Source organism: Aythya fuligula, chromosome 13, assembly GCF_009819795.1.
Source record: "Aythya fuligula isolate bAytFul2 chromosome 13, bAytFul2.pri, whole genome shotgun sequence".
Classification (NCBI taxonomy): Eukaryota; Metazoa; Chordata; class Aves; order Anseriformes; family Anatidae; genus Aythya; species Aythya fuligula.
Genome location: NC_045571.1, coordinates 11,992,515 through 12,012,171, shown reverse-complemented (window position 1 = coordinate 12,012,171; position 19,657 = coordinate 11,992,515). Strand labels below are relative to the sequence as shown.

At 39.8% G+C, this 19,657-nt stretch overlaps 1 protein-coding gene across 6 annotated transcripts in view; it reads right to left on the bottom strand.

Moving 5' to 3' along the window:
- The window catches only part of HTR2C (5-hydroxytryptamine receptor 2C), a 225,565-nt gene that overhangs the window by 123,651 nt on the left and 82,257 nt on the right, over positions 1 to 19,657 (bottom strand). Inside the window, exon 1 of one of the 6 annotated variants that reach the window (XM_032196477.1) lies at positions 14,410 to 14,528. The exons of the other annotated variants lie outside the window; for them this stretch is intronic. The gene's annotated coding sequence lies outside the window, so the exon portion shown is untranslated. Of the gene's footprint in view, positions 1 to 14,409; positions 14,529 to 19,657 lie in introns of those variants that run through there. 6 annotated transcript variants of the gene reach the window in all.

The following is a 19,657-nucleotide window of genomic DNA, read 5'->3' as shown; positions in this document are numbered from 1 at the left end:
CTTATTTTGCTTTAAAAATTAACATAAAACAAACATTCATTCTTTTTCCTCTTAAGACTTACTTTTACAAGACATTAGCAATATTTTTAAAAACTTTTTTTTAAAAAGCCTAAAATTGCAGTGTGTGGCAGAACATCTAAATAAACAATATGAGTGAACATTTCAGCATTTATTTATTTTACACATACATAAATCAGATTTATTATTCCAGCAGATTCCTGGGCTTGGAGCCACAAGGCCTCAGACTCCTTTCTCCTCTGTATGCTCTGAGCGAGAGACACCAGGGTTTATTCACTGCTAGCCAAAATCTGAAGAAGCCACTTAAAGGAAAACAAACCAGCCTTGCCTTTCCAAAGAAGAAAGTGGAGGTCTGAGCTCTGTCACACACCAGGATATCACCAATGACAGAAGGGTAGCAAACAGCTGAACTTCTGAAGGGGAGCCCTGAGAAAGAGATCTGGGGACTCTAAAAAAAAATCAGAAAATAATGGAAATGCCAGGGAACATGCACTGTTTACAGCCTGCAAAGAGTAGGATTATACAAGTCACGCTCTGAGAAGCAGTCTTGTCCTGTAATAAAATCCAATTTTTGGAAAACATTTGTCTTCATGGAAACTGAATGAATTTACTCTATCAAGTTACATATTCTCCAGGAATCAGGTGACTGAAATAAAGGATAAGAGAAATTTGTTACCTGCCCTGTGCTTAGGTGGTTCACACTGAGGATGTATGTATGCTCATAAACACCAGTCTAATGCTCCTAAAACATTCCTGCATGCCCCGCAGTTTACTGGCAGCAGTACAGATATCGTGTAAGTACCAGCAATGGGAACATCCTTTTAGGGACAGAGAAGGTAAAATGTCCATTCCAGTCCTACAAGCTTCTCTGCCATCCTCAGCACAATGACCAAAGGAACAGCTTAATCATACGTGACCATAAGCAAAGGTAGCCCCATTTTTTCCCCAAGAAATGTCAGACCAATAATTGCTCGACAAGGGCTGATGTATGCAGGTGCTGCCTTGTGTGCTACATCCAGCATTTACACCGAGGCTGTTCTGTCCGTGCAGCAGTAAATGCCAGGGAGGTGCTACACACACTGAACTTCCCTGGCACTGTGGCTACGTAACAAAGCAAAACAGCCAGCGGCTATGATGATGTTATCAAGCAAACATTGTTGGATAAATATCAATGGCAGGTGAAAAAAAATAACAATAAAAATCTTCCAATATCTTAAAATGCCAGAAGAGAAAAATTAGCTTCCTTGCTAGCTTGGAAGAAGGTGAAGGTTTTGGTTTGTACCTACTAAAATAACAGCCGGGCTTTCAGAGTATGCGCTTTGAAAGAAAGAATAATAATACATAGATATCATTTATTAACAGCAGCCTCTAAGGACATAAAAGAAATAAAAGGCAGTGACCTAAGGAGAGCAAAGAGATGTATTATCAGAGGTACCACCCAATGGTCTGACTGACAGAAAGGTCATTTCCAGGGCTAGCTTAGGTCCCTCTTCTGGACCAAAACAGAGACTACAGCAAGGAGCTTGAAAAGTGATAGCAATGACTTGTTGCTATGGTTATGGAAAAGAAAGAGGTAACTTTTCTCAAAAGCATACTCAAACAAGAAGGCAAGCTACCATTACAAGCAATATCAAAATGTGCAGTTTTGGATTTCAAAAATGGTTTTCAGTGTCTAAATCACACACCTTTTCCCACCCACCCTGTAAAATTAGAAGCGCCATGCAGCAGCATGAGAAGTAATAGGAACCTTATGAGACAGTCCCTGAACATCTGCAATGTCAAGTGTCTAAATCTCAGCCTGCTTTGCTTTCTTTCCACATACATTCATTCTTATTATTCATTTTGAAACAAGTAGAGCGACATCCTGATTCAAGGCTTCATGCCCCAACCCCTAAGTCAATTCTTAGTCACCATCTCAGGAGAGCTGGATGATTTCCCTCCTTATAATCTTGCAAATAAAAGACTGCCTTCTGTAGAAAACACACTAATGAAATCATGGCTATCGTGCGTGTTTACAATAAGCTCAGAAGTTTTGATAGGGATTTTCATACTCTCTGAACAACATCATCCAGGGCAGCTGCCCCAGTGGGCAAGCACTGAGCCCAGCAGTGACATGGGAAACACCGCTGTACATACTTGCTCCATCTTCAATACAAGATGTACTACTTGCTTCAAGGTTTGCACTAGGCAAAGTCCCATCCTGAACCAGTCCACAAGTCATCCAGAAGAAAAGAGGTCTCCCTGTGAAATCTTTTTATTGACTCCATAAAACTGCTTTCAGTTCAAGTCTTAGTGTGATTTCTGTCACAGACTGCAGGTAGATTCACAGGCTCATTTTTCCTACCTATCCCCAGGCTAAAATAGCTCTGAGTGGTGGAATAAACAAGCCTAGCAAAGCTATGACCTCTGAAGTCAGTCTGGGTTTTGCCATTGATGGAAAGCCAGGATTTCACCTGCCATCACTCTTGCAGTTTAGGCTAGTGTAAGGTTTGGAGCAATACAAATATACAAATAACCTCGACTTAGATCTCTGTAGTAAGCCTCCTTCTGCCAGAATAGATCATGCTGCCACTTTGCTGTGATTTTCTGGCCAGCACACTGCTTCTGCTCATGCAGCAGTACCACAGCAAAGACTGCAAAGGGTTAAACACACCTGCAGTCCTAGAGCTCACTGTCACATCTCCCTCCCTCTGTAGTTAGCATGTAGGCAGGAAAGGTAACACTATGTCATCTTGTTCCGAAACACATCATAGCGAGTACCAGAAATACCCGGCAAAATACATAGCAAACGCATACAACTGACCAACCCGTGACCAAGTACAATAAATGCTGCCTTTCCAAAAGCATTGCAGTTCTAGCCACAAATGAGCAACTGGCAAATTAGTAATTTAGATTACTCCAGGAAAAAGCTACATAGCCTTGAAGACAGTTCTGAAATTTCTGACTTCCAAACAGTAAAAATCATACCTTCTGCTATTAAATTATAAAGTAATCTCAGTGTTATACACCAAGACAATAAATTTACAGAGCTCAGCATACTGGGTTGAATGATAACAAAAATATTTTTTTCTGTCCTGAAGGCCGACAGCTTCTCTGCCCTAGAGGGAAGCACTTGTGAGCAGATTGCTTTTTATGAAAAGAGAGGAATAATATTTACATAAGGAAGGCTTTTTTTGTTTGTTTGTTTTTCTCTCTCTCTGAACTGGCATATGCATTTCAGCTGTAACAGTAAATTAGGCAATTTCATGAATTCACAGCGGCATGCTTGATCCTGAAGTGTTCAAAAACTTAGAGGAAACTCAGAAACTACAAACACTAGATATTATGGATAGAGTACTGTAGCCCCCACTGATTTACAGGCAGCTTGCTGCCTTTAAACCACTCAACACTGTTTACAACTGTGTTTTGCTTTCCGTATGCTTTTCCTTAGGTTGGGAAAAATCATTTCATTGTCCATAATATTACCCATCCCAAGCTGTTCAGCATCCCATAATAATTGAAGATCTTAGGAGAACACACTAAAGGGAAATAATTTCCTAGGTCTCGGCCAGTGTCACATTAGCAGAAAAGCCAGCCAAGGCAAAATCCCAAAAATATAGTAAAGTAATGAAAGCTTCACAGAGCATACATGTTCTTTTTTGAGGTAACTTTCAAAAGACCCCAGGAAGATAGAACCCCAGGGTCTGGTCTTCCCCCAAGATCATTTCTACCAGAAAGGGTTTGTCTGTTTGTCACATGGCTCATGAAAGTCACTCAAGTTCACCACTCTGGGTAAATACGCATCTCTTTTAAAACAAGAAGTTTTATTTATTTTACCTGTTCCTGCCTCCCACCTACTCCCTCTGCATCCTTCACCATCACAAAACACAATTTTCATTTCCCTTTCTTAGCCCTATAGCAATGTTTCTGTAGCTACACAGAAATGAGTGCAATCAAAACAATTCCTATTATACCCGTTTGAATAATAAAAGATCAGGCTTCACATATCCTGAACATACCATTGCAGTACTGTAAACCTTCCCTTCACACCTCCCACCTACTGAAGGCTAAAACACACATTTTCTGACAGAGATCATCATCTCACGTCTACCATCTTTCATTAGCTAATTTCAAAGCTACTTACAAAAAAGGTCCACATCAGCAAGATAATGATGTCTCAGAGCAAGGAATTTGTCTGTCAGGAGGTAAAATATGGGTAATTTCAAGAATACAAGCCTGCATACTTTTGCAAATGTTTGCTTGCATGTGTATAGCAAATCTGATTTTTAGTTTTAGTACACAGAAACCCTCTGTCTCTTCTGGGATTTTTATTTCAGTTATGAGCCTTAATTTCATGAGGTGATTGTAGTGATAGGCTATACTGATAACAAATTATTATAATAAATTTGAAAATATTCCAATCTGTTTGTATGGGAGAAGATCAAGCCACAGCAGCTTTCCACAGTTTAGTAAACCATACCACTTTAATACTTATGTACATTCACATGTATCTATGGTAACAGCAAATTATATTGCATTGCCACACAGTACTCACACTTGTTCCTTCCTTGACTTCAGGTGATCTACTAGCTGCTACTGGAAACCTGTATGGCATCCAGTCAATACTTCTCCCAATTTACAATCCAATCTTAGCACACATCATCCTTTCCAGAGCTGAGCTCTGGAGTGGAAGTTCTGTCATCACACCTTCTGAAGAGTTTTCAAAGTTACCATGCCTTGTGTCCAGCATCTTCATTTTGTTGACATTTTCACCATGTAGTTTTTGTTTTTTTCTACCCTTAACTTTTCCTCTCTCTCTCCTTGGTATTTAAGGCAACACCTTTAGCTCTCCCATCATCAGCTCATGCACACACATCTAACTCCCACAGAAATGTCTTTGTCCTAGAGACATCACAACTCCTCTCTAACTCCCATCTCTTCCCTAACACTTTTCTAATGCTTCTCCCCAAAATGAAATTGCTGTTCCAGGGCTCCTCTTGCTATCACAAAGAGCAGAGTTTTGCTGTTTCTTTCTTTCAGGATTCAGCACTGACATACTATTATAGTTGTCATTTCTGCAGCCTCATCATGCTACACAGTCATGTCTATTTGTTAGACCTTTATTACCCCTACATCTCCCAGAGCTTTACTAGCCACCCCCTCTCAGGACTGATTTATTTACCTTGGATTGCAAACCCTAAATTCATTAGCTTGTCCTTTCACAGAATGAATCTCAAAGTAGTTTTTTGGCTGCACTTGGAAATTCTCTAGATACATTTGGGTTTTTTTCCTTGGCATTTAGAAAGGGATCTAATTTACTATAATCTGCCACTTTTGATACAGTACTGTTTGTTCACTCTTTGAGATCATCAAGGGAAATATCAGCATCAGAAAAAAAGAGATGACAAGTTACTGGAACTCCCTTCAAATCATCCTATGAGTAAACAAGACATTCTCTTTTTTCATGAAGCTGAACGTGTGGAAGCATTTCACTGGTACTGAAGCCAGAGGAGACCACCGCCAGCGTTAGTTATGGTGATGTTCACAGACTCCCTAGCAAGTGATCAGACTTTCTCCCAGGGAATTCAGACATGATTTTGCATTTAATTGCCCTGATTCAAAAGAGGAATAAGAGAAAAATAAAATAATAGAATCATAAAGGTTGGAAAAAACCTCCAAGATCACCTGGTCCAACCATCCCTCCCCCTACCACCACTATTACCCACTAAACCATGTCCCTAAGCACCATGTCCAATTTTTCCTTAAACACCCCCACGGATGGTGGCTCCATCACCTCCCTGGGCAACCCATCCCAATGTCTCACTGCTCTTTCTGATAATAAATTTCTCAGAATTTCTAACCTAAACCTCCCCTGCTGCAACTTGAGGCCATTCCCTCTTGTCCTAAAACGTAGGTACTATCCCAAAATCTGCCACTCTTGCCAGCACAGCACAAGAAACTTGAACTCAAAACTTTTATGTTATGAAAGTGTAACTAAGGATTGAATAGAATAACTCTACATTGAATATGTTTCAGTTCTTGTGATCAGAGCAAGGTCCTATAAGACACAAGAGGGTAGTTTCTAAACACTCAGGTGCAAAAATAAGTCAATAGTTCCATAAATCTTACTGGTGTTTAAAATTATTTAGAAACAACTGCATAATTTCTAAGGCTTGCCATTTAGTCAGTTATAATGTCCTGTTTTGGGAAACACACACTGTGCATGAAAATGTTTGATATGCAGTAGTTATCTGCTGTGCAGTTTGAAATGTCACTCCAGAAACTGGGAGAAACCATGCATTTTCAGAGATAACTTGAAGTATCCCAAGATGAAAAATATCTTTGAATTATAAACAATATATAAATTAAAAACAAAGCCAAGACACCTTCCAAGATAAATCACACAACAGAACGTAATTTTGTGAAGATAAGAATTAAAGGAAAATAAATCATTTTAAGTGTTAAAACCAGGAAGAAGGAAACACACACAACAGATCTTAAAATAATCTAGGATAATTCCCAGTGGCTCAAAAAAACTCACAAAATGTGCATTGTTCACTCGGTCAGAATGCTGATTAACAGATTATGAGCCTACCAAAGCATTACCAAGCTGCAAGTGCAGCTTTCCCAACCTATCCCGAAACTATCAAGGTTCTTGAAAACGAAGTGTAGAAGAACTACTCCTAAAAAAAATGGAGAGGAGACAAAACAAAACAGCAAGTGGTATCAATAATTGAAATCATTTGGAAAACACAGCAAGGCATTAGCTAACCACATCTGTCATCAGACCAGCTATCAGAAATAGTAGAGTACATGCTTCGGCTTTCATCATTTGCAAGGATGATCAACAAAAAGACAGGCTTGTCCAGATTTATCACGTTGTTCTGGATTCCAGTTCTAGTAAATTATTCGTTTGCTCAGATAATCGCCTATCATAACCACAACATAGTGCTGATGTTTACTTTATTTCTCCTTATTACTGGCCATCTTAAAATCATTACACTTTCCTCAGAGTTATTTACGCAACCCATTATTTTCCCACCAGTCTCAGTAGAATCACAATTCCTCAAAAGCTCATTTACCTAATGGGAGAAAATGTTATTTACTGACTCACTGTACCAAGCTTGGCAGTATGTAAGATAGAGAAGAAGTGGTTCTCAACCCTCTGGCTTAGGCATACATTACACCAATGAGAAGTTAAAGATGTAAAATAGCATTTCTGTAAAAATAGATAAGAGAATGCAACTGCCATGCTATTCATGAGTTTGGAGAGTCCGAGCTGTAAGAGAATGCAACTGCCATGCTATTCATGAGTTTGGAGAGTCCGAGCTGTCAGGAGCCAGTAGGGTGTAAGGTGAAAATCCTCTCTGTATATACCCAGAAAACCCAGCTTCTGTGTATTCAGTTCACTGGCTGCTCAGGTACAAGCCCTGCAGCACACTGAGACATTAAGAGGGGAAAAAAAGAACATACTTAGCAAAGACCAAACAGGAGAATAGCAAAGAAAAGTTATTTCACTGCAGATTTTTTAGTTCAGCTTTTCTTCCAAAGCAGTCTACAAGTGACATCCCTAAAATTGCATTGCCGTTCTTTGAAGATATACCTAAAACTCAGAGTCCCAGAATTTGGCAAAATAAATAAATAAATAAATAAATAAATCCCTAACAACAGTTTGAAAATATGACCTTGCTCCCACTGCATGTTAGGTGGTCTTCTCTTACATCCCTATCCTCAGCTTAATCCATTTGACCTCTATCTTTAAAAATTCCATAAAATCCTGGATTAGAAGGTACTGCAATAAAATGTGGGTGCTAGCCATTTCCAGCAATCACACCCTGACCCAGCTTTTCTGGAGTGACACACACCGCCTCTTGGTACAGCTCTTTCATATATATGTCTTTTATCCCACTGAGTGCTTAGGGTCAGCCTGTAGGGAAGCTCAAAGGATCAATAACCCAAGAAGAGAAGGAAAATAAACCCAGCTTTACTAGGACAGCTCAGGAATGATTTAAAGGGTGTTTTAAGTTCTTACATGAAGCAGTTGCTGCAATTCCCACGTTGTTAGAAAAAAAAACGTCTAAACTGATGAATGTGTTGTCTCAGGTCTGATGGATTGCAGATCTCATGACTGAAGAGTTCAGCCAGTTTATCAACCAAATACTGCTACTCTGCAACAGTTTCTCCATAGAAATCTTTCAGAACCTTACAGACAGCTGTGAGTAGGAACACAGTGCTTTGCTTAGTTTGTCTTTGCTAACTACGTCTCCTTGAAATGGTTATTTCTGAAGCTTTTGAACATTTTTAAGAGGACGAAGTGAACTTACATCCAGATGTGCAGAAGTGTGAAGTTCTGTGCTATGCAGTAAGCCTAAAAGCTTCAAAGTGCAACATATTTCTTCTTATCTTCCCTCCATCTCACCTGATTGCATTCAGTATCTAAAATAAGACTGCCTTCCTCACATCCTGAAGGAAAAGAATAGCATTTCTTCCTTCAGTTTTAGCTAAGGATTTGCATCCTTTGGTCGGGTCTTTAAATAAATTCACTCTTTCTGAAACTCAGTGAAGGGCAGAGAGCAAGAGTTAAGTTGCACCAGAACAACCATGTAGAGCCCTTGTCTGCTGAGAGGCCAAGTACCCGCCCAGTACCTGTAAGTTCACAGAATCTGCTTAGCAAGTGGCACAGGTTTCAATCCTGAGGTTCAAAACCAAACTGTATGTAAAAGCTGTATGATTGAATACTCTGCATATTAGGGTCAGCCAGCAAAGCATATGGAGAATGTTTTCCTGAAACTTCTCACCATCTCTGAATGACTCATTTGTTCCAACAATATGAACCCTATATTTAACCCTAAACATTCTATACATTATACAGATATTAAACATTAAACAGAACACATAACAGACACTGGAAAATCTGTCTCTTCTAAATTAACATATGACATGGAAATACCATTTACTGAACCATTTGAAAACTTCATTCAAAGCATACAGAAACATGGTGGCAAATTCCTACACAACTTTCCACCAAAAACCATATTATCTCTATTATTTCTTATAATGGAAGATGTACAGAGATAGAGCTTTCCCAGCCAGAACACCAACATGTTATATTTATTGAGCACAGAATCAAGTAAATCTCAAGAGCATGGAATACTTAGTTCTATCTGGCTGCAAAGTCACTTTGCACCCCACCCTTTCCAGACTCTGCAAACATGAACTGGCCTAAGAGTCTGTTATCATCCCCTGTGGATCAGCTCTTGCCTTGTGTCTTGGGGACCATCAGCCAGTGCCATCTTAAAACTGCCTTCTGTGTTGTTTTCCTACCAGTTCTCCTACCTTCATTTTATTCCATAGTGTTAGGAATTTCACTGAAGTGAAATTGCACTGAAGTGAAAATACAAGAGATGGCCCTCATCTGGAATGTCCATAATGTTTCCCAGGCTATCAGCTTATCTGCTCCTCATCTCTTTTTCACAGATACCTAGACCTTCAGAAATCCGGAACAGAGAATTCTCTGCACCTGCTTGTTCTTCATATCTGCTTTTGAAACACAAATTTCTGTGTGAAGGTTGGTTTTGAAATTAGCAGCCTATCCAGCTGCTAATGGTCCACCCATTAGAAGGGGCTTGTGCCACAGGGCTCTCTAGGACAGCTGCTTCAGGGTAAAGAGGTATTTTTCCAGAATGACCAAGCTGGGTGGATATGAATTTGATAAGGACAAAGGAACATAAATTTGTCCTTTTTCAAGACAAGCACAAACGAGAGTAGAAAAGTCCCAATGTTGCAAGACAGTCTAAATTGCAGATTTTGTAACCAATGTTAAGGGTTAGCCTGCAAATGGAATGTTTTTGGCTGCAGGTCAGAGGAGAACCTGAGAGAGAGAGTGAAGTCCCAATTATTCAGGTGACCTGGTCTTCCCTTTAGGCATTTTCTACTGATATTTTAAGGGAATACTGGGTGTATATGTGCATATACGCATGCATACTTGTATATGTGCATTAAAATATATCTCATGTTTAAATATATATGTGTGCACATAAAAACATCCATAAAGTTCTCTGCTATTTAAATTCAATATCAAGTTCAACATAATCCTTAATCTAGAGTGGAGCCAAAATACAAACCATTTAAACCAAGTTAAGCTTAACCATTTAGCCATTATATAACCCCAGAGGCAGCAGTATCGGAAATATTTTTTGATACTAATAAACCGTATTTGATATCAATGCTACATTGTAAACCCTCACTGAATTTATTGTTTTTTTTCCCTTAGGTCAAGTTAAAACTTTCTTGTGCTGATAAATATAGCTTAAGATCTAAAAGATGATCCAAAGCAATTTGAAGTTTCTGTTTCTGTGTACTGTGTTGTAGGTTATGCTACCTGATGGCCAAAATTGAGGAGCTAAAATCCATCTTCAGAGATAATTAAAAAAATTCAACTGTGAAATGAAACTATCAGCATGCCACCTTTTAACTAACAAGATTAGAGTTACAAAAGCTGCAAGCTTATACATTTCTCACCTGTGTAAGTCCCTGCAGAACTGGAAGCTTTACAAAGGATTGCAGTCCAAACAGAATGCCTGAAATGCTTTATTTTGGGCATTTCCTCTCACTCTTAGTAGACTCATGATACAGTGAAACAAAATGCACAAAACCCTTGAGTTTATCCAAATTCCACTTGGGCAAAATATACTTTACCCAGCTCTTTTTACACACAGATGGTGCTAAAAGGTGCTGAATCACTTTATTATTTAACTTTATTATTTAACTACTATAATTTATTAGACTATTTAACTTTAACTACTGTTGTTAACTTCAACATTTAACTACTAATACTCTAGCTAGGCTTATCTTACTCATAAGCATCCAAGTACTTTACTTGTGCATCCAAATATTTACTTGATCATGCATCTATCTCAAAACTTTGAAAATTAAATTTCCATCTTTGATTAAAGAAGTCAAATGCAATCCTCCAATATAGTACATTTGTTAGAAGAACCGGACTTCTTCCACCAATCTTCAGCTTGCAAAATTGTGTTTTCAGTGATACAGCTTCTGGAGGCTCTATAGTGTCTGAATCAACCAACAATTCTTTTACTTACTGCAATGGGAAGCTATGTTCCTTTGCTTTGTTTAGTACAGAAGAAAGAATGAATAGTGATGGGCTCTTGGATATGAACTTACTGTACTGCACTTGCAATTCTGCCAGCTACAGTGGATCCATTGCCAAAAAGTTATAATTTGAAACTATTTCAATGTACGCAGCCTCAGAACTCACTCCTGTGGTAGGCTGGGATAAGCAGCCCTGGGGTAATTCCAGTGGGATCCCAGCTACAATGCTGCAGTCCTGGAAATCACCGCTGGTGCCCTGTTGTTTACTGCACAGATTTGAGAAACCCACTAACACAAACCCTTAGGCAGAGCGCAAAGGAGCTAGAAAACAAAGGTCAATAGCTAGAAATTATTCTTGAAGGAAAAGCAAAAGCAGGATCACATAGAAAGATTTTATAATCGTGGAAAATTCCTCTTACATAGTTGTGAGAAAACCCTTAAATCTTTTGATAATGCTTCATTTTCTACCTTTCTATTTACTACACAGGTAAATACATGTATACTAATTATGTTAATACTTCTAAAAAGAAAAATTCAGCACCTTAAGTAACTTCAAAGTCTATAGCAAGTTCAATTTCTAACACTTTAAAAAGCAGTAAAGCCTTCTCAAAGAGTTTTGTAAGCTGTTCCTATCTGCTTGATACTGTCATTCAAACACACACATGCTGACAGTTCAGCTCTGCTTCAGTGTCCATAGGTGCTTATGTGGCAGTAAGAGATGCTGGACTGGGCAGCAGAATTACTGACAATATTCCAATTCTACCCCTGATTTTGCATGTAATGGGAACAACAAGATTTGTTGTTCTCATCAAAATAACGAACTTTGAAATCCATTGCTCACTGTAACAGCATAACTGCATTCCTTAGTTACCCACTGAATTAAATGAGGTACTGTTGCAATAATCTACGTTTGCTAAATTCGTGGAGACAATCAACCCTTCCAAGTAACACCTTTCAACTGGTTGTACACCCTCCATTGACATTTTCATGCATATTTCAATGGGCTTTTACCAGATAATTATGAAAGTGTCGAACCTCCCAGCCAAGGGGCAGCTGCACCACATGCTCATCCTGCATGACGGCTGCAGCAACATGTGCCACTGCTGTGAAAACACTGGCTGCTCACAGTCACCAGCACATTTTATTAGGACACATTTTATTGGTGTCCTAATTCTCCAGGCAAGTCAGCCAAAGATATCCTGATTTCTTCCTGCATTCACAATTCCCCCCTGTGCCTGCAACATCTGAATTTTCTTCTTGGCAACCACAAGGCTCTGTGACATTCGCGCTTTTATCTTCATTTCAGAGGCATTCGAGCAGCATTATAGGGAACTCAGAAGTACAGTGAAGCATAAGGAAAGGCAAGTGGCTCCCTGCCTGCCCCAAGGATGGATTACCATGGAGATTGCACCTCTTGGATGATACAGCCATCTTGTCTAAGCACATCGCTGCTTGGTACTTGTGCCCTTGTGACACGATCCAACTGACTTACCGTTGGGCAGGGTGCCATTCGAAGAGACTAGAACAAGCATAGATGGTTAGAAAATGATCTCCCCATAAATCATTTTTGCTGGTAGCAGCAATGTTTGAATTGCTTTTCTTGCCGTTCCTGAACAAATAGGGCAGGGTTTGATCTCTGCCAAGCTAACTGAACTATGAAACCACAGATGAGGGGGCTGGCTCTGCTGTTACTGCCCATTTTCTAGCAGAGGTAGCAAGGCACACCTCGTATGAGCGCTTCTCAGCATTCTCTTAGCTCCTGTCTTCACCATTAGGGCTGAGTTACTTCACATGATCACCTTCCTGAAGGTCAAGGTTTCATCTTCCTGACTTCTAAAGAACCTCTAAAACAATCCTAGTCTTTTCCTAGACTTATTTCTAAACAAAGACCCTTTCTTATTAGACTGCTTCTGCCACAGTTGCATAAGAGATATAATTCTCTGTATAAAGACACAGAACATCATAGCAGAAAGGAAAACTATGCTAAATCAAGGGGAAATCACAGCCTCCCCCATGCACTGATTCTCATAACAAATTCCCGTAAAGACTATGGTTTTCCAGGCAAGCAACATCTCTTCTCCAAGAGAATATGAAACATAATGAAGCCTCTTACAACTCCGAAAAACAATTGCCATGGGTAATTGAACCATTCATAATAGAAGTGACTCGTTCTCACATGTACAAGGGCAGTGCAAATGTTTAATACTACACCTAGTGATAAGGAATAAACTGTTTGCTCATTCTGTAATATCATTCTTAGAATTCAGAGCAGTTATTGAATAGGCTTTTGGGCAAAGGTCTTGATAACTGGTTACATCCATGTGGAAAGCAGGAAGGTACAACTCACTGAGAAGCCTGATACCACAGGAAAGCATCAAACAACAAAAATAGCAAATGCACAAATGGAGGCAAAAGGCAGCCCTGAAAATTAAAAGTTTAGTTTTGCTGGGGGAAAATAGATAAATATATAAGTGTATCCTCAGTAATTTAGATGCCGTCTGACACACATGAACTTTAATTCTAGGTTGCTAAGTCAAAACTATTAAAAACCAGTTTCTTGTAGCAATTTAGTGACTTGCCCTGTTCTAATTTCAGCCCAAGTTGGCAAGGAGAACTGGGGGGAAAAGAAAGCAAACAAAATATCTATGCAGCCATGTGATCTTATTTCGTTCTAAATAAAAATTAGTTCCCACACATCAAGTCAGATTCTGAAGTGCCACACTCATTTTTGGCTCCTAGCAACTGCTACATAGATCTGGTCCAGACACAGAGCAGTATTTTTGTAAGCATTTCCACTAAAATATTTTTTGTCTCTTCCACTTCAGAATTGTATCAATATGAAGAATAAGATTTCTCAGAAACATCCACCTGTTAAAATTTGAAATTTCATTGAAAACATCCCTGACATGGCAAATTTTCTACAGCTTCAATCAGACCTGATAGCTGAGCAACAAAAAGGAATGATCACCCAGCTTCCTCAAAATACAAAAACCCTTCACCCCTCTAAAAGTGACTAAAGACCCAAGCTATCACATTCCTTTATAGGCTCTCCGATACAAGATGCTCCTTTGCACACACAGCTTTGTAGGGACATACTGTTTATCCTCCATCATTTACACTTATCATACATAATGTTCTGAAATCATATTTCCAATCAGACATTCATTTCTCCTCCTCCCTTGGCCCCGCCACTGACATACCCTGGAACAAAAATAGAATCAAAAAATAGAAAGACTGGGGGAGGAAGAAACGAAGCCAAAAATCAGACATTCTCAGACACATTTTGGTTCTGGTTCTTACCATCCTCAAAGGCCACAGCCACTTGATGGCGATGTGACAACTCCAGGGAAACTCCCATTGGTGCTTCACAAAAATTATCACGACCCTTTGATGAGCAGGTGAAAGCAGAGGACGGATCCCTCAGAAAAAAAGAAATTTGTTGCTCTGAGGGAGAAAGCATAGGCTTACTCTCAGGCATAAGAAGATGAAATGAAGTGCCTAACTTCACCCTAATGATATGAATCATGCATTTGGCCCTCAGACAAACTTCTCATCTTTCTTCTCTATTTAATGTGAAAGTGTTTCCACTGAGAAATCCTGTAGCACAGCAAGGTCATACTTTTCTGAAATCTTTCACACGTTACAAGTAAACACTTAAACCCAGTCTACCTACCTAAAACACGTAACCTTTGCAAGGGAAACCATGCAGCACAGTTCGGATCTTTTTTAAAATTATTTTTTACATAACTGATACCCTGAACAGAAGAGCACGAATGACAAAGTATTATCACTCTGAGAATGTGAGCTCATTACAAAGCCAGACTGACTCTGCACCTATCCGTACTTGAGCAGAGAACTGCAAAGCGAGTCTCCAGGTGGTCTGTGTGAGCAGAATGAACTTGCCACCAAACTTTTTGCTAGCAGAGGGTATTTAGCAGAAACCAGAAATATCATCATCTGTGAACTTAGAAATAATTCAGTTAAAATAACACATGGCCAGGTCTTTCCATAATCTGTGATGGAAAGAGGATTAACAAGCAATGACATTTCAGAGGTCACACCTAAACAAGTCAGGAGTTTGTCAAAAGTGACAGTTAGCAGAGATGCACAAAATTCCCATGGGAATGAGAACTGCCTGCAAAAGCACAGTGCATTTTGGCACAGCTACACTAACTTTAAATGGGGTAACTCTCAAGTAACAACAGCATCATGGTGATGGGGTGAAATAGCTGCTTAAAATCTTTCGTGTCACAGAGCAGAATAGTTTGGCTATCTTCATGTGGTGAAGTGTTACTCTGCTATTATGTTCAAGACATGAACAAGTCTAATGCACCTCTTTATTTGCTGTAGACATGCTATTATCTCTGTCTTGTGAAAACATTCCCTAGTGCTGTCAGTGCTAAGGCTTGGCAACACCACTTCTTCCTATAAGCATTCAAGCTGTGACAGGAGCTAAGTACATTCACACCAGAATGCTGGACCCATGCTTCTGTGAAAGCTTTCTCTCAAAAGTTCATTAAAATCGGTATCTGGAACAAAAAGGAAGAGCTGAACGTGGAAAAGGAGAGGCAGAAAGAAAAAAATAACATCCTTTCATTCTAGAAAATGCAGCAGACAGGAGTGAGACTACAGCACATGCTGCACATCCTACAGTACTATGATAAACGCCATAAATGTGACAGAGGGTACACAAACAAAGCATGTTCCCCTTAGCAGCACCCTATTTCAGTGGCAAAAAACAACAACAAATAAATAAATAAAAATATTTCTTATTTCTTCCCTAAATTAGACTTGTAATAAAAGGGTCTTAGATGTCACTCCAGACACCACAAAGCAGTATGGAGCACGTTTACCAGGCTGCCACCTGCCCTCTTGCCCATTCACACCCTTTCTCACATCTTTTCCTGGCATGAAGTAGAGGTGAGAGATGCAGTCTCAGCTGATACCTGCAAACTGTTGATAGTGAGGAAGGATAAGCCATGCACAAGCAATAGCAAAAAAAAAAAAAAAACATCCCCAAAAGTGAGGATGGTGCTGCTGGCAGGGTCTCAAGAGGCTTTCCCTACACCACTGCAGGGGAGAGACACATGGACAGGGCTGCTGGACGCACTTGCCTCACCCTGAACTGCTAATACTTTGTCCCTCTCTTCCACAATACCAGCTAGAGCCTGAACAAGCTTGTTCCTCTGGATCTTTGTAATCCTAGCCTGCATCTTTTGTCTACAGTTTCCAATATATTCCTTCCCACCCTTGCCACAAAATGGACAAAACCTGTCTTTCCCCTCCCCCTCAATTTTCCATCTCTCTTTCCTTCTGCTGAAGTACTTGTGATCCTCTCACCACATCCAGCACAGAACAGTGCTACATTTTTAGCATGCAGTACTTAACCTCACTATCTATGCTTTTCTTTTCATTTGGTCTATTATGTCTAAGGGAAAAAAATAAATTTGCATTAATGGATGTGCCATTAACATAGAGAGTCAGAAAGTTTTAGTATCCTGAATGCCAAATTCTCCCGACAATATCACTCTGCTGGAAAAAGAAACTACTTTAAATATGAAAAATAAAAATAATAATAATAAAAAGCATGTATGTGCAAAGCTTGGTACAAAATGAGAAACCACAGGAACAGAGCGCTCAGCAGCAGCAAAAGTGTTGGCCTGAGCTATGCAGAGAAGCTGGAATCAGGAGCAGCAGCCTGGCTGACAGCAGCTTGCTGCTCAGGCATGGCCACATCACTCACAGGGCACCCATGTGCTGCCTTACTCCACCTTTGCTGTAAGTTTGCTAGCATTCTGCACGAAGCAATCTGCTATACAGTTACTTTAACCTGACACTGCTGGGAGCTAATTAGCCCTGCTGAAAGGCAAGGAAGTCAGGATTAATAATTAGTGTTTCACCACTGAAGCACCACGGTTTTGCAGTCGCCTCAGTTGGAACCTTCTGACCACAATTCCACAGCCACCTTCATTTCTGAATATGCTAAGCACCGCTTTGGCTTGGGACAGACTGTGACTGTGGGAGGTGTAAAAAGTCAGCCCAAACTCGATTAGAGAGAGACTGCTGCGGAAATCCCAGGCAGCACCCAGAGCCCTGCTAGGGTTGGTATGAGTGCTAACAGTTACCATTGCTGCCAGGACTGCATTTGCTCTGAGCTGCAGGAGGCTATTAGCACAGGCAGACAGTACTCCCATAGGGACACTAATGTTCTCCTCCTTTAACACCTCGCACACAACTCTAATGCTTTATGATGGACACATGGCACTATACTTGACTTTCAGCAGCCCTATCAAGACAGTCCCTACATGGCTTATATTCTGCAGGCATTCTTCCCTCCCAGGTACTGGCAGTTTGCAGCAGATTATATATCATCTTCCAGGAATGAAGGATGTAGAGAAAGGTGGGAAGCAGAAAGGCACTAAACTGGACTCATCTTCTCTGCTCTTTCTGTGCACACACCCAGCACGGGCAGTGTGGGTGGATGGAGAGGTGGATTGAGGGGGATAATGGTAGAACATATCCACACTACAGTCACTGTAAGGGTGCTTAACTGCAAGGCAAAACAAGTTTAATCTGCTATACTCGAGGCATATGTTGTCTCAGATCCATAAAAACAATAGCAGCAATACTTTACATAGAAGAACAGAAGAACTAAACAAATTGAGCAGTTAAGCAATTTCTGTGCAGACGTCTCAAAAAATAACAATTTATATTGCAGAGTATACTACATTGTTATTGTGTTTCCTGCATACCTTTTCATACAGAAGTACAGCATTTCCAGCAATATACATGGGTTTTAGTATCTTTTTCCATACAGAAAATATCAAGATAGTGGGCACCTTTAAAATATGGCAAAGGAATAGGACAAGACACTGACTGGTTGATGTAATACTTGAAATGTCAAGTATTTCCTCAGAGTAACAGATGAAGATATTAGACAATATAATTATTCCCTTAAGATAAATATGCGAAAGATTGTATTTATTTAGGGCAGGAGCTTCCAGAACCTCTGCATCATTGGACAAAGCAACAACTACAAACAGTTATGGGCCTTGCAAAGCCTTCTCTCTCCTCTTTTCTTTTTTTTTTTTTTTGCAGTGAACTAAATATTAAGCATATTGCCTTTCATCCCAGCATGTTTACTGACCATTCCTGTAACAACACCTTGGTAGGTGTAACAACCTGTAACCTACCAAGGTGTTGTTACAGGAACCAACCACCCAGTTGCAGATGGGAGCTGCTGGATGGTGTGGAATAGGGCTGCCCAGGAGATGGGACAGGTGCCTGCTCTAGCTGTTCATTGCTTGTACAAAGACCAGTGTTCTCTCTATTTCTAACAAAGATAGCATTGTGTACAACTGTGTCATCTTCAAACTTCAACTTCCTAAAACTAAGAGAAACTCTGTTCTAATCCCACTAAGTTTTGGTATTGACTTTAAAGGAGAAAGAGTTAAGTTCTTACTGCAGGTCTGAGCATACAGGTTAATTACAGGCAGCTCCTCTTTCCATTTCTTTTCGTTTTATTATTCATACAAAAAGTCAATAGTCTATACATATTATAACCATTCTACCTCTGAATTCCCTGAACTGTGTGTGGACAGCAACAGCAAGGGAGGTTTAAACAAGATCATTTGCACAAGTGCTGTGAGAAGTCGGAATAGTCGTACCAGAATGAAAACATGTTGGAATGAATTCATTGCCATCTGTCTTTATTTTGCTTACCAGCTCAATCAGACACCACAAATATTCTCAAACATGAGAAAAATATTTAAATTATTTGTGTTATGCCCTTTTTCAACATGTAACTCTTCATGTAGTTTTTTAATCAGAATCGAGTGACCATCAATAGCAGTGAATTCATTCTTACACAGCCTTTGGGATATATCTGCCCAACTTCAAATCTACATTATCTTAATAATGCAAAAATATACATACTAAAAGTTACAGTATTACAAATACTTTAACATTACACAAGGAAGTATGGTAAAAAATGACAGAAGAAACTTTGTTCACCGGTGCCAGTCATTAAAAAGGTCTACAGCTTTTGTAACTGTTGGATAGGTAAAAGCTCAACCCAAAAATATCTAGTAGTTCCACCACAACAGTTTTCATACAAAGCATAATCCTAGAGAGTGAGAAGGAAATGATGGAATAAGAAACAAACAAAGGAAAGAAAATGGATTGTAAGAAAAATACATAAAGAAATTAAGATAAACTAATCAGAAAGACATTAACATAGCAAAAAATGCAGGCTCCTCTTATCCCCAGTACTGAGGGCAGAACCCATCAAACCTATTTTTAGACACAAGGCACAGCTTTCCCTGAGACTGGAAAGACATCAGCCTGCAGTTCTCTTCTCACTCAGCTACACTGAGACTTATTGGCACTTCCTTGACAGCTAATGACATGTCCCAGCCTCAGAAATGATGAGCAAAAGCTGCCTGCAGGAGCTGGCAGTCCTCAGTTCTGCCCCCACTTCCAAAGCCCAGCCCCAGGACCTGCGCAGACCACATTTCTCACATGGCTTCGCAGCCATCACCTTCAGCTG